The 25,183-nt window shown below is 39.3% G+C and overlaps 1 pseudogene; it reads left to right on the forward strand.

Moving 5' to 3' along the window:
- The first annotated feature begins 897 nt into the window (after positions 1-897).
- LOC101144563 (histone H3.Y-like) lies at positions 898-24,811 on the forward strand (annotated as a pseudogene).
- The last annotated feature ends 372 nt before the right edge of the window (positions 24,812-25,183 follow it).

The following is a 25,183-nucleotide window of genomic DNA, read 5'->3' on the forward strand; positions in this document are numbered from 1 at the left end:
TACAGAGTACTCCCACATTCATTACTGTATTGAATTCTTACACATTAAGCTCATAAGAGCGACAACTTTATATTACAAAAGAAACGACTAAGATTCAGAGAGTGAAGTTAGTTGTTCAAAGACAGTTAATAAACAGCAGAGCTACAATTTTTTTTAATTTTTTAAGTTATTTCAATGCCAAATATAGTTTTTTCCCCTATTATATCACTCTATGGAAAGTCTAGTCAGGAAAATAGAGATTATGCCAAGAAAGTTCATAGAAGGAATTTGATTGGCATAACTAATTACAAAGGTGTTGCAAGAGCATGAGGGCCAACAGGGAAAGATGAGGCATGCCAAAGATGAGCAACAGCCAATATCACCTCTGGGTCTGCAAGGAAATGGAGATGGTGTTGCCAAATTATGGTTGTCTGGGGCCCACTGGAGGGAATGAGTGCTATGATGGAAGTACTATGGTGGGGCTGAGATCATGAGATGGGCTGCCTGGAGGAAGCTGGAACCCCAGAGTAGTTATTACCTGAATCAGATGGAAGAGAGTTTAGAGGGATTTTTTTTTAAGTAAGACTCTGGGACCATAGAATGAGTACTTAGTAGAAGCATCGAGAGAGATAAACTTAATCCAACACAGAGGTAACATTCCAGGGGCTGAATCTTGAGATGAAAAATAGAAATCCCTTCTTTATCACTGAAAAATAAACAATTTCTGTCCAGATTAGGAAATCAAAATCTCCAAGGGCTATGGATTGGATGGCGATGTCTGGACTAATTAATTAGCAATTGTATAAGCTCTGGCCTGGCCACTGTGGTCTTTGCAAGAGCGACACCTTTTTATACACTCAAGATTGTGGTTATGGTGTCCCCTTTGTGGTCGCTGTGAATGTGGGATACAGAACGACAATGCTACAGCTGATTTCTCACAGAAGTAACATCTTCTCCAACGTCAGCGGGCTAGACAACCATGTGAGAATTTGCCACAGGCTCCTCACTTTCTCTCCCTTTCCAGCCTCCCTCCAACACCTCCCATTGGCATAACATGGAGGAAAGCCATTTGCCAAGGGAGTCTGGCAAAGACAGTTTGCAAAGGCCAGCCCTCTGAGATACAGAACACAGCAGAGAAAGAGTGGAACATGAGTCTCTGCATGAAAAGGACATTTTATTACAATTGAATGAATGAAATACTCCAATTTCGTTGAAAGTGAAAAAGAAAAATTATAGCACTTGGGAGTTGCAGAAAGAAAAAGTCATTATGCTAAGATAGAAATGGCTTTTTGGTGAAAATGGTCTTTGATGTAAGTCTTGAATAGCATTTTAGAAACATATAGAAAAAAAGGGATGATATGGTAGGACAGAAAGAGAGTGAGAAAATTTACAGAATCCAAGACTATAAAAAAAAAAGCAATGTCCGGGAATAATGAATAGCCCAAGTCAATGAGTAAAGAAGGTGATAGAAACATTGGAAGTGATTGGGAAAACAGATTGTACATTAAGGAGAGACTCAAAGTATAAACCAAGTGATGGATGTTAAGCTCATGCAATGTGCAGAGGCAATAGCAAGAAATCTGGTAACCTAGGAGAATGAGACTGTGCAAATGACATGAAGCCCAAACAAACGTGTTAGATCGAGCAAAATGTTGACCACTCAACATCTGAATCTATCTGCTTCTCTCTCTCTGCACATCTGAGAGCTTACCCATGATATATCACATTACATTTCTAACAAGTCTCCCCACAGCTTCTCTTTTGTACCATCAACATTCTACTCCACAGAACAACCAGCATGATCTTCTAAATGTTTAACTCAATCCAGTCATCCCTCTGCTTAAAATGCTTCACGGGGCCGGGCATGGTGGCTTACGCTTGTAATCCCAGCACTTTGGGAGGCCGAGGTGAGCAGATCACCTGAGGTCAGGAGTTTGAGACCAGCCTGACCATTACGGTGAAACCCCGTCTCTACTAAAAATACAAAAATTAGCCAGACGTAGTGGCAGGTGCCAGTAATTCCAGCTACTTGGGAGACTGAGGCTGGAAAATCGCTTGAACCCGGGAGATGGAGGTTGCAGTGAGCCGAGATCAGGCCATTGCACTCCAGCCTGGGTGACAGTTAGACTCCATCTCAAAAAAAAAAAAAGAAAGAAAGAAAAAAAGCTTCACTGGTCCCCTACTCATGTAAGACCAGAATCCTTAACACATCCCCGTGACAGTTCCCTTGATCTGATTCTTCTTCCTCTCCACCTTTTTTCATACCACACTTTCTCTTGTTCTTTCTACTCTAAGCAAATGGCAGTTCTTTCAGTTCCTCAGCTATGCCGCCTGACTCAAGGCAGCTGTTGCCTTTGCCAGGAACACTTTCCTCCTGCCCCATCATCCCACATAACCCAGGAACCTAATTCTTCAAACTTCACATCAAAAGCCTTTTCTTCGGGGAAACCCTACCTGACTACCCAGACTAGATCATTCTCTTGGTTATATACTTTTATACTACCTTAGTAAATACTATCACAGTTGAAATTGAATAAGGAATGAAGAGGATGTCAGAGAAGGAGGAGTCAAAAACTATCCCCATATTTCTTCCTGGCATAGTAATCAAATGGTAGAAAGAATTCAGAAGAGGGAAGAGATTGGACGAGGAAGGTCAGGAATTGAGGCTTGGACATGTGGAGCTAGAGATTCTTTATGACAAGCAAATGAGATGACCAGATAAGAGGTTTGATATCCTGGTCTGAGGCGCAGAGGGGAGATCAGATCATCACATCAGGAGTTTTTACAACTTAGGGTCTATGCTGGTCATACCCAAGCTGGGTCTCACCATCTTCCACCAGAGTCTATATGACCCTCAACTATAGCATGAATTCTCTTGCCACTTACACTTTCTTCCTAGGTGATCTCTTCCTCTTCTCTGGTTTTAAACTGTGTCTTCAAAAAGATAGTCCTAAATTTCAGACTCCAGGCTGATTTCTCCTCAGGGCACCAGGATCTGGAGGGAGTGGCAGTATTTTGAAACACACTAAGAAATGAGAGAGCATTCTAGGAATGTGTTGCAGAATTTGAAGTCAAACTGGCAAATAAAAACCCAGCTACCAAAAATAACAATTATAGATTATGTGCATCGTCAATGATCATTTGTATATTTCTAAACCACGGTAAGTATTATGAGAAAAATGAAGAGAAAATAACAAGCAGAAACCTACTTTTTTTTAGTTGCTCAGAGGGCCACACAACGTCTTTCTCAAATCAAGATGAACCTCAGAGAGGAGAAGGAGAAGGTTTCCAAGGGTAATATGTTTGGACAAGGGCAAGAAGGAAGAATCAGGTGAAAAAGAAAACTATCTCAGACAGAAATGCAGCATGGATGAAGTCACGGAGATGACAAAGGTCAGAGCAGGCTTGAAAGACAGAAAAAGTGCGTATGAGGGAGAGAACATGTGGCACCCAGTGAGGCTGGAAAGGAAGCGGGAAGGAGGTTATGAGGGTCTTCCCAGCTCACCGTCACCTTGAAACCCACTCACAGCTTGGCCACCTGGCCCTTCCCACCTGCCTCCATCTTTCTCTGTGGGTTGGTCTCTTACCACTTCCCAATACACCCTATGCTGTACCTCTTCTTTACCTTTGCTGGAATGCCGTCTTCTCTTACTCCCCTTTCTCTACCTTTCAATCTTTCTCTCATCTTTCAAGCATTAACCAAAATAGCAAGCAGAGGTGGTTGCTCCATCCTCTGGTATCTGTCGTATAATATTTGTTTATACTTCTATTTTCATGCTTGCTGCAATATATATGTAATTGACCTTTTATAGGCTACTAAAATATGATCTTCTCTAGTTCTTTTTGAACTAAAACACTCCTACTATCCTACTATTAACCAAATACATGTTATTTATCTTTGTATCTTCAATGCCTAGTCTTGGCAAGTACTCAATAAATATTTCTTGAAGATGACACATTTGTAGACAAGAGTTTATTATTAATGGACTAAAATTTGGGCAGATGTAAACTGTATGAATTACATCAAAACAAATAGTGATAATCTATTCTGTGTTTTAAACTCTCTGCAATAAGGTCTGACATAATTTGCATTTTCTGACCTGAAAGAATTTTGTGCTTTTTGTTCACCACTATTCTAAGACAGATAATGACTTCTTAAGCTAGTCTGGGTCTTTGAAACATTAACATAAATGTCTTATTTTGCTTCCTTTGATTCCTTCTTTCTGTTTCCCATCTTGCATTCATGACCTGTTACTTCATCATTTGCATGATCATCTGAAAATAGGGAGAGCTGGTGTGGTAGAGTGGACAGAACAGGGGCTCTAGAGACCAGTTTACTTGCCTCCCTTGTCGTTGTCAAACTATGTGAAAAAGCAACGGTTTTCACTACCATCTAGTTCCACTTACATAGCAGAATTAGGGAATTTTTTCCTTTCATATTACATTATCCCTCTGGCAGTGACAGGTAGAGCTATCAGGTGTCCTGGCAATTGAAAAGGGGAGTATCCATATAGGTAGTTTTTGATGGAATTCAGAAAAATAAAAGGGCACAAGTCAACAATTCTCTTGAAAGGATCATATCAGGCAGCCACGAAGAAAAGTTTTGTAGGTCCTTACACAGCTAACATGCGGGCTTCTTCTGGGTGGCTATACGGCATCAAAGCATTGACCGGGTACTCGTACACTCACTTCCTACTTTTGGTCACAAACAATGCAGGGAAGTCCCTTAATACTGACTTGACTCTCCAAGTGACCCTCAAGTTTGATCCACACCTCCAAGGACACACCAACCTCCTCCAAGGTCAAATCCCACCCAAATCTCCTTCCTAGCCCCAGCCAACATGCCCTCACCTCATCTCCTAGCAAGTTGGACTCTTGAGAATTTTTCCATCCCCTTTCCAATGCATTGTTATAATATAAATTCTATGTCCTGCCTCCTTCAAGAATCTTCCCTTTTTATGCTCAAGAGGATTTCTTCTCAGCAAAATCAGGCTCTTGTAGACATTGATGGATTCTTTCTCTTGAATTTTTGATACAATAATCACAATTTATCTCAAGGTAAAGTGGATGTACAAGGAAGTGCTGAAGAGAAAAGCACATTAATGAATAGACAGTATTTCAAAGGTTATCTTCCTTTGTATGTAAGTTCTCCGTCTTATTTACCTATATTAAAAATTGAAATATCTGCCTTTTCTGCCTCATGGGATTGTTGTAACAGTCACAAGAGATAATTTATAAAAATATCTTAAAAAATCAAAAACTAACAGATGTTGGCATGGATGAGTTGAAAAGGAAACACTTCTTTTACACTGCTGGTGGGAATGTAAATGAGTACAACCACTATGGAAAACAGCATAGAGATTCCTTAAAGAATAAAAGTAGAATTACCATGTAATCCAGCAATCCCACTACTGGTTATCTACCCAGAGGAAAAGAAGTGATTATATGAAAAAGATACTTTCACAAGCATATGTATAGCAGCACAATTCGCAATTGTAAAAGTATGGAACCAGCCTACATGCCCATTGACCAACAAGTGGATAAAGAAAACATGGTGTATATACACCATAGAATACTACTCAGCCATAAAAATGAATGAAATAATGGCATTTGCAGCAACCTGGATGGAGGTGGGGAGCATTATTCTAAGTGAAGTACCTCAGAAATAGAAAACCAAATGTCGTACGTTCTCACTTACAAGTAGGAGATAAGCTATGAGGATGCAAAGGCATAAGAATGATATAATGGTCTCTGGGGACTCAGGAGGAAGGATGGACAGGGGTGAGGGATAAAAGACTACATATTGGGTACAGTGTACACTGCTCAGGTACAGGTGCACCAAAATCCCAGAAATTACCACTAAAGAACTTATCCATGTAACAAAAAAACCACCCCTTCCCCAAAAACTATTGAAATTTTTTAAAAATTTAACTTAAAATAATTTGTGTGTACATATATTAGTGGAGCCTCATATTAGGTGGGGATTCGGTTCCCAAAGAACAAGGTAAAAATTCTATATGGTTAAAAAAGATTACTCTTGAACATTTCTTAAATTGTCAATAAAGAATAGCCTATGAGGTTTTGTGCCTAAACCTGTACTTTCATTCTGAGGCAAACTAAATGTTAAGAACCACTGAGCTAGATGGAAAGAACAAAAGAGAAATCTATATGTGTATTTTCAGGCATTCAAAGCATTTTATATTTAAGAAAGCTACCAAGCCCTAGAGAATAGCTAGAAAATAGGCAGCGAATTTTAAATGTTCTCTTTTGCCTGCCAGGTTTGGTCCATTTCCGTTCATGTTAAGCCACTTTAATATTAATAGATTTGTTTTGGTTGTAAAGATGAAAGAAACTATTATCTAAACTTTTGCATTCTTCTATAACCATAAATATCAGGAGACACCACTGCAACACCCTAACTGGGCTACACCTCTCACTACACAAAAACAATGGCGCCAATCATTTAATGACTTCTTACTCTTAGGATCTTATTTTCTTTTGGACTCAGATACCAATAACTCATTTCTCACTTAAGTGCCAGACCATGGTGACAGCTGATAAGGCTCTCCTCACAACGTGGACACGGCTAGGAGGCATTATTCTCTAATTACAACCATCTGACACATGAGACCTATAGAGAGCTCTGGTGCCATTTATCTGGAAAGTTTTGGATGAGTGTAGAAAAGTTGAAAGTAAAACCTTTCTAGAAATTACAGCTAAAGAATTGGCCAGACCTTTCAAAACTGAAATGACCTCTTTCCCTATTAGTAGCAAAATAGGGAAATGCATGGCCTACATTTAGGAATCACTGACGCTTTATTGTGCTATGTAAACAAAGATCCACCTTGTAAAAACTAGAGTTTTTACCTTACCTTAAATAGCACTAAAAGCTGCTCATCTAATGGCCATTAGGAATATGGTTTTCTACAATCCCATAGCTCTAAATTCCACCCTAGCCAGCATAGGAAGAGTGTGAGCTCTGAATAGCAAAAAATATGCACACTCCCAAAAAGGAATGGCCAAAGGTTGAGGAATAGGAACAAGGAAGGTAGCTGTTTCGATAAAGGGGTAGAGAGATGTTCATTTTGATGGACCTATCTGTATCTTGATTGCAGTAGTAGTTACACAAATCTGCACGTGTGATAAAATTGCTTGGAACTTTATATACACACAGTGAGTGCCTATAAAACTAGTGGAATATGAATAAATTCTTTGGATTGAACTAATGTCGATTTTCTGGTTTGGATATTATACTATATAGTTGGCAAGAGATTACCACTGAGGGTGACTGGATAAAGAATACATGGGAACCAATTCTAAATCCTAAAGACCTTTACTTTTGCTAATTAGTAGTCATAAGTTGCTATATTTGATTTTTCCAGCATCAAAAGCTATATGAACAGCTTTGTCATTTTGTCAATAGAAAAGCTTTAGAATTAACTTTTTCTCATTTTTTTCATGAAGGTATAGAAAATGATGACTCTGATAGATTTATAACCCTAAAACTATATGTATAAGTGATTTTTTAGTCCATCAATACCCTGCATCATTTTTCTCTACATGTGGCTCCCCAACCATTTGTATCAGATAACTTGTTAGAAATGCAAATTCTGTGTCCCTCCCAGACCTACTCCTGGTGGACTGGGGAAGGGCAGGGAATCTATGTTTAACAAAAATCCTCCACATGATCTGATGCACAGTAAGATTTGAGAACCAATGCTCTGCACCGTCATTGCTGTAAGATATCTGGCAACGTTCACACTAAAAAGAGAAAGCACTACAAACAGACATGCGATTTTAATCTGTGCTGAAAGACCCTCTCTGTTGTGCCTCCAAAATATGTGAATTCCTGATAATCCCTGAAGACTCAAACCCATCCTGCCAGGTCGTAGAACTCTGATTGCTAATTTTAGCACAATTCTTAGAAATTCCATCAAGAATATGGAATGTAGACAAAGTCTGATTCCCTGATATACATCATAATTATGTTCAACCAGTGTTTGAAAATCATCGACTTTGCGATTGGGATTAATTTTACATCCTTACCTTATAATTCCCTCAATAAATATTCATTGATCATACTTTTCCATACTTCCCTGTTTAACACTAGACCGTCTTAAGAAAACCCGCTAATTTCCATGACTAACAGAGTACTCTGATACAGGTAGTTCAAATCGAATCCATAATCGCAGTCCTTTCTGTTTAACCTACAGCCAAGCACATGATCTTTCATTTGTTTATTCTAAGGACAGTAGATTTTCTTCTTAATTATCCTTTCTCAGGCTAATAGTAGCATGAGTTCACACTGCTAGAATGGGACTAGTTAACCTGGAACATTCTCAGTCATACTAACAAGAAAAGAGAGCCCTAAAGCTAGTTACAATTAATTCCTAAAATGTGTAAACCATTTGTGAAAACTGAGGCTAAACTGAGCTTTTAACAGTTTCACTCTAGCCAGTCAGCGTCCTACCATGGGACGTCACCCAGCGGCTGGATTTGATCCACCTCCACGTTCATGCCAGATGCAGAACTCTTCACTTGAGACACTTCCTAAAATAATGTATCTTGCTTGCATCAGTGAAGGCACATTGAAACTCTTTGATCAGATAATCATACCATATTGTCCCGAATGCTTTAAAATTAATTAATTAATTACAATCAAATATACCCAGGCTGTTTGAATGTAAGCCCTTAAAATGTAGGAATCTCAGAGAAAAAATGAAAGAATAGCTGTGGTCCCACACAGTGACTATTCCCTGTAGTTACCAATATTCAAACAAGTAAGAATAATACTGTAATTCACGTGTAATTTCAGGGTGTCTCAAGTGAACAAAAGAAGTACACATATGGCTAGGCACAGTGGTTCACACCTGTAATCCAGCATTTTGGGAGGCCAAGGTGGGTGGATCACGAGATCAGGAGATGGAGACCAGGCTGGTCAACATGGTGAAACCCCGTCTCTACTAAAAATACAAAACATCAGCTGAGCATGGTGGCGTGCACCTGTAGTCCCAGCTACTCGGAAGGCTGAGGCAGAAGAATCGCTAGAACTTGGGAGGCAGAGACTGCAGTGAGCCGAGATCGCACCACTGCGCTCCAGTCTGGCCACAGAGTGAGACTCCATCTCTAAAAAAAAAAAAAAAAAAAAGAAGTACCCATATTTACGAAATTCAGGCCTGAAAGCTATGCATTGAGAAACACTTCAACTCTTAGCAGACATCCACCTGTAACATAAATAAACTATGAAAGAAAAAAAATTAGGATAAGGTGAGTAGGGACTATGAACAGGAATTTCATGTGGTAAAAGTATTCTGCAAAATGGTGACAGGCTTCAGGCAAACAGTGAGAACAAAACTTACTCTGTTGGTTTTGTTTTTTTTTTCCAAAAAATTTTTTTCATTATTTTTATTGTAAAAATCAATATATGCTCATTGAGGCAAAATTCAGAAAGTAAAATTAAGTCAAAAATAAATAAATATAAGTACCCATAAAATTCTCAAAAGGGAAAGTGAGAATGATCTTGCTAAGTCTTTCACAATTATATGAAATATAACAGTGAAATATAATATTATATCCTGAGAGACATCATGCTGGATAGCAATTTAAACAGAAAAAATGCAGTCCTTATTACAACAAAATTACTTTTCCATAAAGCACCACAGCAAACAAATACAGGAACTCAAATGGAACAATGAAATAATGAGATCACTGTGCCTCATTATTTATAACAGCAGAAATTTGTATTTGCTATGAGAAAAGCAATTATGAGCAATAAAGGAAGTATGATTGTAACATGCACCTTCATTAATTCACTCAAAAAAAATATGTATTAAGTGTCTGTGAAATGCTGGAGATACAGCAGTGAGCAAGAAACGAAGTCTCTGCTCCTAGGAAATCTCACGAGCTGATGGGTAAGACCGGGGCTGGATTTACCTGAAGCCAGTGAAGAAAAGCTTCAGGTCCACTCCCTTGCACAGTGCTTTCTGCGACATTTTCTACCTCATTTTGTACAATAAGTCAGAAAGTTCTTGAAAACAGCGACTTTAAGCTGAATGACATACCACAAATCCAACTTTACACTGACAAATTGATGTAAACAAGAGGGAAGTTTCTACTGCGTATTTCTGGTCACAAAAGCATCAGCAAACTCCTAAATAAAAACCAAAACACTCCTGCTATTAACCAAATAAATGTTAGCTATGCAAATATTTAATAGACATACATATATGTAATAATTAATAAATATATTTAATAAAAATAAGATAATTATTTACCCAATTATTCCAGCTCAGGGTCATGATTAGCCAGAGCCAATCTCAGCAGCTCAGGGTACAAGGTTGGGGAGCCAGGCTTGGACAGGACAACAACCCATCACGGGGTTCACTCACACTCACACCCACACTCACTCACACTGGGACAATGTGGATGTACCAGTTCACCTAATGTGCACGTCTTTGGGATTGGAAGGCAACCTGAGAACCCAGAGAAAACCCTGCGGATCAGGGGAGAAGGTGCCAGCTCCACACAGACAGTGGTCCCTCTGGGAGTCAGTGTTTTTGCTCATCAGTGTTATTATGAAATGATGTTGAACAAAACAGCATTATTCAAGGACTTGCTGTACTCATAATTTCAAATTATTTTCTTTAAAAGGATCACCAGAATCGTGTTAGCTTTAGACCCCACAAAACCTGGATTTGCTCTTGAATTAGTTAATAGTGAACAACTAAAAATATAAATAAACAAGATACTTTCAGGTACTGACAAGGGCTCCGCAGGAATGAGAATAAGCTGATTTAATACAGAATGGCAGAGCTATTTTTAAAAAGGAGATCAGGGAAGAACTTATGAACTGAGACCTAAATGAAAATGCCTTAGATGAATTTAGAAAAGCAACAGCCAAAAATGTTTAAATATTACTTTGCATTGAATTTATTTACGCACTTAACATGGACTAGATAAAAATTTTATTATTGTAGAATGATGTTAAATTTAGAAAGATTAATTATAACTGAAGAAGTTAAACGCTGCTCATATTTTGTTTTCCACAGGTTAGCACAGCAGAACTCATGAAAATGGATCTCTTTTATGACTTGCAGACTTAACAATAAATACATTGGTATTTGTTTTAGTTATTTTTATTCTAAAGTCTCATGACTCTTCTACAGACATTTTAATATTTAAAAATGAATACAAATACAAATATATATACATACATATATATGTGTATATATATATACACACACATACACATATATACATACTTCCTGAGACTACTTTAGCAAGCCTAGTGACCTAAATCACTCTGAATTAAAATATAATGTGTATGTATGTATGTGTATCTAATTCTAGTTTTATAATTGTTTTGATTATCATTATTACCTATACACCTGGGGAAATAAGCAGAAAAAAAGTTTATATTGAAAATAAGAGGCCGGGCACGGTGGCTCACGCCTGTAATCCCAGCACTTTGGGAGGCTGAGGCGGGCGCATCACGAGGTCAGGAGATTGAGACCATCCTGGCTAACACGGTGAAACCCCATCTCTACTAAAACTACAAAAAATTAGCTGGGCGTGGTGACAGGCGCCTGTAGTCCCAGCTACTCGGGAGGCTGAGGCAGGAGAATGGCGCGAACCCGGAAGGCGGAGCTTGCAGTGAGCCGAGATCGCACCACTGCACTCCAGCCTGGGCTACAGAGCGAGACTCTGTTTCAAAAAAAAAAAGAAAGAAAAAGAAAATAAGGGGTAGGATTAATGGTCATGTAGTCTTTAAATGACTTTAATATCCTCTCCTGTAAATGGGATAATTAGGAAGTAGGAAATGGTTGGCTTCTAAACATTTTTCAGCTCTAATAGCAATATAAAAATATTAACTATGGTAGTTTATATTCATACTCGCCAAGTAGGAGATATATATATATATATATACACACACACACACACTCTCTCTCTCTCACACACACGTGTGTGTGTGTGTGTGTGCGTGTGTGTGTGTTTTAGAGACAGAGTCTCAATCTATTGCCCAGGTTGGAGTGCTTACTGCAGCCTTGACCTCCTGGGCTCAACCAATCCTCTAACCCCAGCCCCTCAAATATAGCTAGAACTACAGGCATGTGACACCCTGCCAGGCTAATTTGTTTATTTTTTGTAGAGACAGGGTCTCACCATGTTGGCTAGACTGGTCTGGAACTCCTGGGCTCAAGCCATCTGCCTCCCAAAGTGCTGGAATTACAGGCGTGCACCACTGTGCCCAGCCTACAGAAATAGAAATACTTTGCTTAAGTTAGGGGTCTTTTACCTCTACCTTTTTTTCTCCATAAAAATGTTTTTGTCAGCCAGGCGCTGTGGCTCATGCCTGTAATCCCAGCACTTTGGGAGGCTGAGGCAGGCAGATCACAAGAACAAGAGATTGAGACCATCCTGGCCAACATGGTGAAACCCAGTCTCTACTAAAAATACAAAAATTAGCTGGGTGTGGTGGTGAGTGCCGCTAGTCCCGGCTACTCAGGAGGCTGAGGCAGGAGAATCACTTGAACCTGGGAGGCGGAAGTTGCAGTGAGCCAAGATTGCGCCACTGCACTCCAGCCTGGGGCACAGAGAGAGACTCAGTCTCAAAAAAAAAAGGTTTTGTTCTGTGTAAAATGCTGACACTACTACATCTGTACTTCTGAGTTCTGAATCCCCAAGTAAACATTTATAAGCATTTTCTTACCTAGTATTAACTTCCAAATCAAGGCATTTCAAGCTGAGATCTACGTGCAACATATTCATGTTGCTAGAATCAATTAATCAAAATTACTTCCATCAGACTCGCATCTAATTCCAGAATTGTGATTTTCTTTGTAATAATGAGAAGCATATGGAGGTCTCAATGATGCCTACTACAGTTGAAGAGGAGAATAAATAAAAAGAAAAACAGAATGAGAAAGATCAAGAGTCACAGGGGAAAAGAAGAGGCGGAAAGAATAACAGAGAGACCAATCTGCACAGGGAAGGAGAAGCTCAGGACTGAGAAGGCAGCCACTCTGAGTCTTTCTTTGGCTTTTCTTCTATCAGTGAGCTGAACTCCTACTCACTTTTTAGTACAATGATCAACTCCATTGCTGGTGCCTTGAATTCACTCCTGAGGTCAATGGCAGTCTTGTGTCTTATTTCCTTTCAACTATGCACCATCTAATTGTCTGTGGCCCTCAGTTGTAAGGCAAACAAATCCCTAATCCATGATTCAATATCTGGACTCCTCCAGGTGTTTGAAGGTGTCTAGGTTAGCGGTCCCCAACCTTTTCGGCACCAGAGATTGGTTTCATGGAAGACAATTTTTCCATGGACCATGGTGGGGGATGGTTTTGGAATGATTAAAGCACATCGCATTTATTGTGCACTTTGTTTCTATTATTATTATGTTGTAATATATAGTGAAATAATTATACAACTCATCATAATGTAGAATCAGTGGAAGCCCTGAGCTGGTAACTAGAGGGTCTCATCTGGGTGTGATGGAAGACAGTGACACCCCAAGTCTGTTGCTTATGTCCAGTCTACTCTGAAATCTTGTTTTGGTTGCTGTCACTACAGAAAACCGTCCTTCACAAAGTAAGAAGCTGGAAATGAAGCAGGCTTTTCAGTGCTTCTGTGGCCATCTCAGCATATTTCACCTCAGCTTTAACCCAGAACACATGGAGATTTGAAGTTGTCTCAAACATGCTTTCAAGGCCACTGTCATTTGCAATCTCAAGCCGTTAATCCTCTTCTAGCATGGACAAAGTGGATTTCTCTGGTTTATTTACAAATGGGAAGCAGATCCTTTCCTTCCCAGTTCAGGGGTCTTTTATCATTGGGAAGTAATGCTCAAACTCTTTTGAAACCTGAAGTAGGTAATCATGTATCACCTGGGAAAAAGAAGGCTCTGGCTCAATCTCTTTCAAAATTCCTGCTAATGATTGAATCTTGTAAAAAAAAAAATGTTCACTCATCACCCTCATAATTCCAATTTGGCTTTGAACATAGCCATTTTCTGCCAACTTGAACACACTTGTCATTCTACCCTGAAGTGACAGATTGAGTTTGTTGAGCAGGTTGAATACGTCACATGAGTAAGCAAGTTTTGTGGCCCATTCTGTGTCACTGAAATGTGCTGCCAGTGGTGACTTTTTCAAAAAGAAATCTCTGGAGTAGCTCTCATAACTCAAAAACTCTGGCCAATGATCTACCTTTAGAAAGCCATCTCAGTTCTAGGTGTAAGAGAAGACAGGTGTGCTCTGCATCCATCTCCTCACAGAGCTTAGTGAACAGACATAAGTTAAAGGCATGTACTTTAATGTGGTTGATAATTTTAATTACATTCTGCAAAATGATGTTAAGTTCAGCTGACACTTTTTGGCTTGCCAGCATTTCTCTGCGGATGACACAGTGCACAGACTCACATTCAGAAGCAACCTCTTTAACCCAAGTAGTGAAACCAGAAAGCTGTCCAGTCATGGCCACTCTATCCATGCATATACCAACACAAAATGACCAGTTAGGATTTCCTGATATGTAATCATTCAAAGACTTGCCTAGTGCTGCAGCTCTGGTGTTGGTTGGCAAGAAAAGTGCACACATTACCTCATGCACATCCTCCTGAAAATATATTGCACAAAAATAAGTATTGTTGACCGGGGCAGTGGCTCATGCCTGTAATCCCTGCACTTTGGAAGGCTGAGGCAGGTGGATCACAAGGTCAGGAGTTCGACACCAGCCTGGCCAAGATGATGAAACCCCGTCTCTATTAAAAATACAAAAATTAGCCAGGCGCGGTGGTGGGCACCTGTAATCCCAACTACTCGGGAGACTGAGGCAGGAGAATTGTCTGAACCCGGGAAGCACACTCCAGCCTGTGCGACAGAGACTCCATCTCAAAAACAAACAAACAAGTATTGTTACATTGTTGTCAACATCAGTAGACTCATCAACCTGGATTGCATACCACAGTGACTCATTAATCCTCTCTAACAATGGTGTCTCAGTATCTTTTATTTTATCAATTCATTTAGTTATGGTTCTGGCTGAAAGAGGAACATGTACCACCTTTTGAACTGCAGTGTCTCCTAAAAGTTTACAACAAATGTCCTTAGCAGCAGGCAGGATCAACTCTTCACCAACAGTAAAGGGCTTCTTAGCTTTAGCAATGTGGTTAGCCGCAAGAATGATGCTGTCAGTGCAGATGCATCTGATGCAGTGGTGGCCTTCAATAATAGCTTCTCTTTGTGTTCACATTTTTTTTTCATTTGAAAAACTCCAAAGGCTTGTCTTTTAATGCAGAGTGGTTGGTCTCCATGAGACAAAGCAGTTTTGAAGGTTTCGTGGCTTCATTGGATAGGTGATCACCACATATTATACAAAGTGGGTTTGGAGACTGTGAATCACCTTTTGCATTGAACCCATAATTTTAGTAGGATTCTCGGTATTTTCTTTTAAATGCAGCTTTCTTTTTGTTGGCAATCTTAGTGTCTTCTTCTGTCTCATCATTGGGTCTTTCCTCCTTTTCAAAGCTCTCCAGTGATGTTTGTTTTTTACTCATTTTGGCTAGGGTTAGCTCATGAGTTTGCCAAAACTTGACTGAGACAAGTGTGCAGTGGGAGAAAGAGGCATGGGCAGAAGTGGTAAATAAAATAATGACAGGGCCACATGCGGGCTAAAATAACTGTCACATTCGGACTTAAAGCCTGCCAACAGATGCAGCTTAATTGTCACTTGCCACTCACTGATAGGATTTTGATATGAGTCTGTAAACAATTGATTTATCATGCTGTCTGTGCAGTCAAACCTCTCTGCTAATGTTCATCTTATATGCAGCCGCTCCCCAGCACTAGCATCACTGCCTCGGCTCCACCTCAGGTAATCAAGCAGTAGAGTCTCATAAGGAGCACTCAACCTAGATCCTCGCATGCATAGTTCACAATAGGGTTTGTGCTCTTATGAGAATCTAATGCTACTGCTGATCTGACAGGAGGCAGAGCTCAGGCATTAATGTGAGTGATGGGGAGCAGCTATGAATACAGATGAAGCTTTGCTCACTTGCCCACTGCTCACCTCCTGCTGCACAGCCTGGTTGTTAACAGGCCACGGGCTAGTACTGGTTCATGGCCTGGAAACTGGGGACCCTGGTGTAGGTCATAAAATTCTGATTCCTGATAGCCAGCTCTATGCTCTAGTAAACTATACCCCTTCCCTTCAAGGCATCTAATTTTAGTTAAAAGAAGATTGTATTTGTTTTCATGTGTATCAGTGGTGACATGATATTTCTCTAAATGCAATAATTATATGTTGGACACATACCACATGTATGTTTGATGGAATACAGAATTTCCATAAGATAAATGATAATGCAATAGTCATTACTATCTCATCATTTCTACATGGTCTTCTGTGTTTAGAAATATAAGAATTCTAATTACCATAATACTTTATAATACTAGTTTACATATAATTATAGTATGTATACGTATATATTAGTTTGATATGTCAAGTCTGTTAAAAGTTAAAGATTTGGTAACTGGATATTTTCAATCTAGGGGCTCAGAAAAACACAGTACTTCAGTGCCAAAGAGGAAAAATTAAAAGACGCAAAGAAGGAAAAGCGTTGACTATAGTTAAAAGAATGCAGTGGTTATGGTGTGAGCAAAGAGATACAAAATCAAAAGAATCAATTCAGCATGTTCAAACTGAATAAATTTTTTGACCTTAGGAAAAATGCATTATCAACAAAGATAATGCCTTAGATTAAAAGCTACTTTTAAAAACTGGCTTCTTTGGTGCCATAGGAGCCAGACCTTTGTTGGTCCTCTAGTCCCCTGCTGCACAAGGTGTGACCTACACCAGCCCCACAGCAGCACCAGCCTCAGATGGAAGCCCATTAGAAATGAGGAATCCCACTCCAGCCTGGGCGACAAAGAGAGACTTCAAAAAAAAAAAAAAAAAAGGAAATGAGGAATCCTACGGTCCACTCCACACCTACTAGAAAAAACAAGTATGTAGAAAACTAGGATCTGTCATATTGTTGATTTCTGGTAGCCACGAATATAAATTATTTTTATAACATAATTTAGAAATATAATTAAAATCACATAATTTCTATAGAACCGAGATATAATAAGTAGACCATGGGTTCTAATGAAGGTCATTTATTAGATAACTTGTATATTTAAAACCTAGAGAATAGAAGGACAATGAACAGGAAAAATAAAACATCTGTTTCAAAAATAATTTCTGGATCTTGATAAGAAACTACTGCTATTAATAGCAAAGGTGCTGACATTTTCAGATACAAAGGTGAATTTTCAGCTTCTGAAGACACCCATGAACATATGACAATATAATTATTATACACTTAAATGTCAAAAGATTAACCTTTTAGTTTCTACAGCAATTATTACATAATTATCAAAAACTCTGTATGATGTGTTAGACAGTAACTACATCAATTCTAAACCTGGTTCTTCTACACTCCTTCCTAGATGATTCCATAGGTTTTAGTGGATTTCACTACTAAAGCCACTTTTTTCTTATTTCTATCCAAATAATCTCTGAAAGATATTAATCTACACTAGGATCAAAATGTTAACAGGAAACCAATGGAAATAAAAACCAATATAGTAAAATGGCACAGCCACTATGGTAAACAGTACGGCGGTACCTAAAAATATGAAAAATAGAATTACCATATGATTTAGCAATTCCACTTCTGAGTATATACCCAAAAGAATTGAAAGCAGTTTGGAAGAGTTATTTGCATATCCATGGTCTTAGCAGCATTATTTATAACAGCCAAAAGATAAAAGCAACACAAGTGTCCAACAACCAACAACCAAGGGGAGAATGAATAAAGAAGATGAGGTATTATAATATATGCATGCAATAAAATATGATTGGGCTTTATAAGGAAGAAAATTCTGTCATCTGCTACTACATGGATGGAACTTGAGGACATCATTCTAAATGAAATAAACCAGTCACAGGAAGAAAGATACTGTGTAATTCCCCTTACACAAGGCACCCAGACTAGTCATATCGATAGAGACAGAAAGTAGAAGGGTGGCTTCCAGGGGCTATGTGGAAGGGGGGAAAAATGAGTTGATACTTAATGGATATAGAATTTCAGTACTTCAAGATGAAGAAAGTTTTGAATGTTGGTTGCACAACATGTGTTTGTAGTTAACACTACTGTACTGTACACTTACAAACTGCTAAGGTGGTAAAAACTTTATGTTATGTGTATTTCACAATTTTTTTTATTTTTTTATTTCATTTTATTTTATTTATTTATTTTTTTGAGACAGGGTCTCGCTCTGTCACCAGGCCTCCTGAGTAGCTGGGACTACAGGTGCCCACCATCACGCCCGGCTAAGTTTTGTAATTTTAGTAGAGACACGGTTTCACCATGTTGGTCAGGCTGGTCTCGAACTCCTGACCTCAGGTAATCTGCCCGTCTCAGCCTCCCAAAGTGCTGGGATTACAGTCATGAGCCACCGCGCCCAGCCAATTTTTTTTTTTATTTTAAAGGGGAAAATAAACCGATGCAGAAGGACATACATAGCTAGGTGTTTATTGTAGCATCATTTACAATAAACACCAGAAATAAGTGAATGTCATGACAAGGAAAATGGCTGAATAATTTGCCATCTAATAACATGAACACATTGACTTAAGGTAAATTAGTTGATTTGGAATAATTTCCACAAAGTAAAACTATTATAAATGAATAAAGTAAGATGAAGAATATTGTGTATATATGATCACCTTATGAAAAGCAAGCTACCAACAAATGAAATAATATAATACAAACTATACTAGTCACTGACATTATTGAACACTCATTACACACCAGGTACCTTTCTAAACACATAACATGAAATAATGCACTTAATCTTCACAACATCCCGTTAGCCCAGTTTTCAAATAAATCAGCTGAGTTACTCAGAGGTTAGAAAGATTCTCCAAGGTCACACAGTAAGTGTCAGAGACAAGGTGCAAATCCAAGAAGTTGACCTCCAGAAGCTCGTCCTTAAATGTGTGTGTGTGTATATACGCACGTGTGTGTGTGTCTTTTTATATATGATTCCAGATGAAATATATGGAATAATATGTAATAGGCTGATGTGCATTCTCTGGAGTAGAGACAGGAGTGCCAATGTGGCTGAAAGGAAAAAGAAAGGCAGGGTGGGAAGCAGGGAAAAAAAGAAGAGAACCAGAAGCATAAATGGCATGGCCATATTTGTGCATTTATGTAATATCATATATGTGTAAGAGGAAACACTGAAACTCAAGAAAAGAACAATGAAAAATGTATTCCCAGGAATAACTGTACTTTTGCTTTTTGAAACTTTGGTAATGCTATTTCGGAAAGTGAAATTTGAAATTCTCAGGCAATATTATAGATTTCTATAATTGCACTCATTTGGTATATTTCAACAATTAAATAAAAATCAAATATTTGTGACATTTTATATATGCCTTTTATCTTGTTTTCAAAAGTCTGAGATAGTCTTATCAATGGTTAAAAAATAACAGCAAATATCAATTCATAATCTGTACAATGACAATAGATGTTTTGAGAGGAGAAATGCATGCTTCATAGTCAAACCAGTGCAGAAGACACAGCATTAACGTTAAACAGAATATTTTTAGTCAGTTCACCTTACATAATTTACTATGTTGATGTTTACTGCAAATCTCTAAAAGGGACTAAAGTATGCATCATCTTCCAACTTTTTTTGACTAGAGAGAACTTTTTCCCGTGCCTTTTAAACATTGTGCAAGAAAAAAAAAAAAGATTTCACACAGCAGAATCTAGGAGCCTCTTACCTACAATATAACTTTTCTTAACCTTCAAAACTGCCATAAATTCCCTCTGAAACAAGGCAATGGGAGATACAAATACAGAGATACAGAGAGGTTTTGCTTGTTTTCAGTTCACCAAGTTATGTTCTCACATTTGATATTTTATCACACATAAGATATTAATACCAGAAAAGCAAATATGAGTTCAGCCATGTATTTCATTTATCTTTTTAAAAACAAGAAGTTTACTCACATCAGTCAGTTCTTGACCCATAGTATCATAGCATTTGATTTTTGTCTGTGAGTTTCATATTATTCAAAAATTAATCTGTCTGAAGCTATTTTTATGTTAATGTCTATTTTATGTCCTTTCACTGTGTTGAAAGTGTTGGCCAGTCATAACACATTCAAGTAATAAAAAAAGCCCCAAAAATCAATCAACTAAGACCCCAACAGAATACTACTCTGGTGCAAGAATACCTTACACTTTCCTCTACCAAGGGAATCAGAAAATCTACAGGGTCTAAAATATGTGTAAGGGAATAGAAACAAAAAGAAAGAGGAAAGATTTTGTAACCTGGCCAAAGAGATAGTTTCCACTAATGAGCTGCCATTGTTAGAGGCTGTACAAACATTTGATTTAAAAGGACTTTATTGCTGTACTTCCTAAAGCTCACTTTTAAGATTGTAAGCATACTCCTGCTCTTTGAACTTTACTAGGTTTTCATGCTGTGATTTGACTACACATGTGATTTTGCTCTCCAAAATTCATGTTGACACTTAATTCCCATTGTGTTGGTATTAAGAGATGAGGCCTTTAGGTTGGTGATTAGGCCGTGAGAGGTCCACCCTCATGAACAAATTAGCATTCTTACAAAACGGTCACAGGCCACTCTTGCCCTTCCTCCTTCCGCCACATGAGGACAGAGTCATAAGGTGGCATTTTGAAACCTGAAAGTAGCCCTCACCAGACACCACTGTTGGCACCTTGATCTTGAACTCCCAGCCTCCAGAACAGTAAGAAATACATTTCTGTTCATTATAAATTACCCAGCCTAAGATATTTTGTTATAGCAGTGCAAAGGGGCTAAGACACAGGAGAAAACTGATGTGAAAGAACTCTGAAGAATTCTTAAACCTGTTTAGTAAGTTTACTATTAAAACTGAAGATAATGGGAATTAACAGGGTTCAATGATAGATATTCCCAATTGTTCATCAAAATCTGTCTTCCTGTCTTCTGGGCATGTGGCTGTCCAGCCTCATTTGATGTTAACTTCAGCCATGTGTCCACTCTTACGCCAAGTTCCACTCTCAGGCCTAGCTCAACATTCCATGGGCAGTCCCCTCCCAGACTCTCTTCTCCTCAGTGTCAACTAGAGTGTTTTGCAGACAAATTTTCCTCACAAAAATGATGACAAGACAGCAATGGAATAATTGAATTGCAACAAATCTGGATCCCTGAATAAATAACAGTGTGGAGCAGAGCTACTCATCAATCTGGAAAACTCAACTCAGTCTGTTAAGCAGGAAATAAATAAATGTGAATTATTGAATTACACTATACAGAAAGAATGTCACTACCTAAGTTTAAGTCCCATATTTGCCACTGCCTGACTGGGTGAGCTCAGACAAGTTGTCATTTCCTAATTTCTAAAATGAGAGTGTCTGGCCACATCAGTGCTTTGACAACAGTGTCTCAGAGAGCCCTAATTCTCACATTTTTTAAATTATTTCAGAGGGTAGTTTTGGTGGTAGATGAAAGGACATGAGTTAGTGAAGTAGGAAGACATAAGAATCCTTACAATGTTGGTTTACAGACCCCAATTTTTTTCCCTCATCAACTAGTGCAACTCTCTGTTTTACACACTGGGCATTCAAGTATATGAATAAAGAATTCTGCAATTAGAAATATTTATCAAAACCACTAAGCTATAAAATGAATAACATACGCTTACATTCTGCCATTCTGTATTTTTAGTTGTTCAGTTTCTTAGTAACAATGCAGATTTTTCTCTAAAACATCTGTGCACTTTTACTTAATTGCACTTGTGATCAGTGACACATATTTCATAAGTGACCTGACAAAGTTAGTCATAGAGTCCATAGCCATAAAATGTAATTTTCTTTGTGCAAATTAACTAGGCTATCCAGGGATCTAAGATACAATCTTGACCTCATTAATTTTGTACTTGAATCAACTTACGGGGAAAAAAAGAGGTAAGAAATATTTTGCTGTATTAAATGAGTTTCTCATATCCATTTGGTGCCTTCAGTTTGTTGTGGCAGAATTCTGGACAACAAGTAACAAAAATAATTGTTCTGTGATGTATTAATGTCTTTTAAACTCAATACTCCACCCTATGGCCCTCGTAATGGTGTCCATTGCATATGTCATTGGCAGCCTTTCCTTTGACTCACTGACAATCAGAATCTAATCTCTCTGGATTCTCCAGGGTTATTTTGAAGAGTTATCATTTCTTGGTGATAACATTTCAATCCTCTAGACTACACAATTTAATACTCATCAACTTATGTCTAACACTCAAATCATTATCACTCATTACACCATTATATATATTTACTCTTATCTCTAACAATTTATCTATACTCACCCTCTTGTAGACATATTCAATTATCTTTCTATATATTTATTTATAAAAACTAAACATTCTTTGATATTAAATATTGATCAAAATTTACAGCTCCTGCTACCAAAGCGCTTGGAGCTAATGCCATGGGATTTATTTTTAATAATACATTCTTTTCAATCAAATCATTAGTATTAAAAGACATAATATACATACAAATTGTAATGGTGTTACTTATTTTGTTACTATAGATCTCATAAAATTTCTTGTCTGCGAATGGCATGCATTATATGGATGAGTGTTGCTTTCTGCTACAAGTGTCAGAAAAGTGTAAGATGGATTGAAACAGGAATTTTGTTCTCATGAACCCACCCGGAGATATCACCTGTTAACTCACATAAATGGCTCAATAAAGTCAGGGATGGCTTCTCTGTCATTTCCATCCTGGGCAATGGAAAGATGTCTCAATCCAGCCATCACATCCATGTCCAAGACTGAGGAGGAGCCAAGAAGAGCATCAGTGATATTCACACAGGATCATTTTATCAGAAAAGCTTCCGCTTTCCCATGAGCCTCTCTGCAGTTTCCAATATGTGTTTCTTAGCAGAGAATAATGCCCCAGGAACATCCCTGCCAGAGAGAAATGTCAGCTAGAGGAGTGGCTACTTAGATTTTTCACATTCTTTTTCCTGGTGCTATGTACCATCAGAGCACCTGATAAAACAACTTCATGCCTCATCAACTGCCTAAGATACAACTTTATTAAAACATATTTTTATTATAAATACTTCCATTACTATCATAAAATGTGAACTGTCAGAACCTCTGTTGCAGGCAGAATTCTGGATGACCACGGTATTAGTCTGTTGTCACACTGCTATAAAGAAATATCTGAGACTGGATAATTTATAAAGAAAAGAGGTTTAATTGACTCACTGTTCTGAATGGCTGGGGAGGCCTCAGGAAACTTACAATCGTGGCAGGAGGGGAAGCAAACACGTCCTTCTTCACAAGGCAGCAGGAGAGAGAAGTGCGAAGAGTGAGAGGGAAGAGTCCCTTATAAAACCATTAGATCTTGTGAGAACCCACTCACTATCCCAAGAGCAGCATGGGGGAAACTGGGAAACTGCCCCCATGATTCAGTTACCTCCACCTGGTCTCTCCCTTGACATGGGGAGTATGGGGACTATAGGGATTACAATTCAAGATGAGATTTTAGGTGATGACAACAAAACCGTATCAACCACCACCTATGATCCATCCCATAATGCATACTCCAGATATCTGCCTCTCTTTTGAGTGTTGGAGGAACCCATGAACTTAGTTTTTCATACCTTGATTAGGTTACAAATCTGTGAACCTGTAAATACAATGGAAGGTAACACCACCCTTGGGTGTGACACAACCCATAGACTTGATAAGCTTTTACTGTGGGGGGGGGGGAAGGGGGGAGGGAGGAGAACCTCATTGGTGCTCCTTGCCCTGCCTCCCACCTCAGGATGATGCAGAGATCCTTTGAGCTGACACCTGGGCATGTCATCCCCTTACCCCCAGGACTGCACTCAGCCCTGACCAGCTACTTTGTAGGGTGGGATGGGGACAGCTCATTCTCATTAGATTAAAAATCTCGTGAAGCAATGAGTGCAATGGAAGCTAGCCAGGTGGCTCTAATGCAATCATCACAGCGAATTATAAGACTCTAAACTTGGTTGAGACCACAGAGCAAGACTAGCTGCAAGAAGATTCCCACTACGGGTGCGTAGACCTCGGAAGCCCAGGACCCCACAGGGCGAACGAGCAGCCTGACCTCTGACCCGCAGACCTGTGAGCAGGTAAGTCTAGGGCTGGATTGAAAGGGGCTAAGCGTGAGGGTGCATCTTCTGCACGGATCTCAACTCACAGGCTCTCTGAATCCTGTCCACAAACCCACCGCCCTCGCTCCCTGACGCCAGAGCTGCCTGCAGCTGGCCAGGCTCAGCCCAAGGACAGGGGAGAGGCCGCGGCCCTGCACCACAGTGGACATCAAGCAGAACACCCGCAAAGCTACCACCTCGGAGGCCCCCAGGAAGCCCCTGGCCACCAAAGCTGCCGGCAAGAGGGCGCCGCCTACAGGAGGGATCAAGAAGCCCCACGGCTACAGGCCTGGCACCCTGGCACTCTGCAAAATCAGAAAGTACCAGAAGTCCACTCAGCTGCTCCTGCGCAAGCTGCACTTCCAGCGCCTGGTGCGCGACATCACCCAGGCCATCAGCCCGGACCTGCGCTTCCAGAGCGCAACCACTAGCGCCCTGCAGGAGCCCAGCAAGGCCTACCTGGTGCTCCTCTTTGAAGACACCAACCTGTGTGCCATCCATGCCAGGCACGTGACATGACAATTATGCCCAGAGACATGCAGCTGGCCCGCTGCCTCCGTGGAGCGGGTACTTAAGAGCCCACGCTCCTGGGATACCTTGCACTCTAGACGGCTTCGTTTCTGTTTTGTTGTGTTTTTTTTCTCTCTTCTTTCAGTTACTGGTAGTTCTGATGTTAGAAGTTTTATTCCGTTCTGGTTTCTTTTCCCCCATGGGGTCCAAAAGTAGCTAAGAATATGATTGGGAGTGGAAACATAAGCAGAAATCACAGGTAGTGACTGTGTTTCTATTTGCTTTTATTTGTAAACTTTTATTCTGCATTGAGGGTCTAATGCATTAGTGTTGAGTGGAAATGTCTCAGTGAGCAAGTTTCAGCACTTCAACTCTACATCAATTGTCAATACATTTGCTCTTTTGTGTGGAGAATGCCTCATTTAGACTATTTACAA

The sequence above is a fragment of the Gorilla gorilla genome, chromosome 19 (genome assembly GCF_029281585.2).
Source record: "Gorilla gorilla gorilla isolate KB3781 chromosome 19, NHGRI_mGorGor1-v2.1_pri, whole genome shotgun sequence".
Taxonomy (NCBI): Eukaryota; Metazoa; Chordata; class Mammalia; order Primates; family Hominidae; genus Gorilla; species Gorilla gorilla.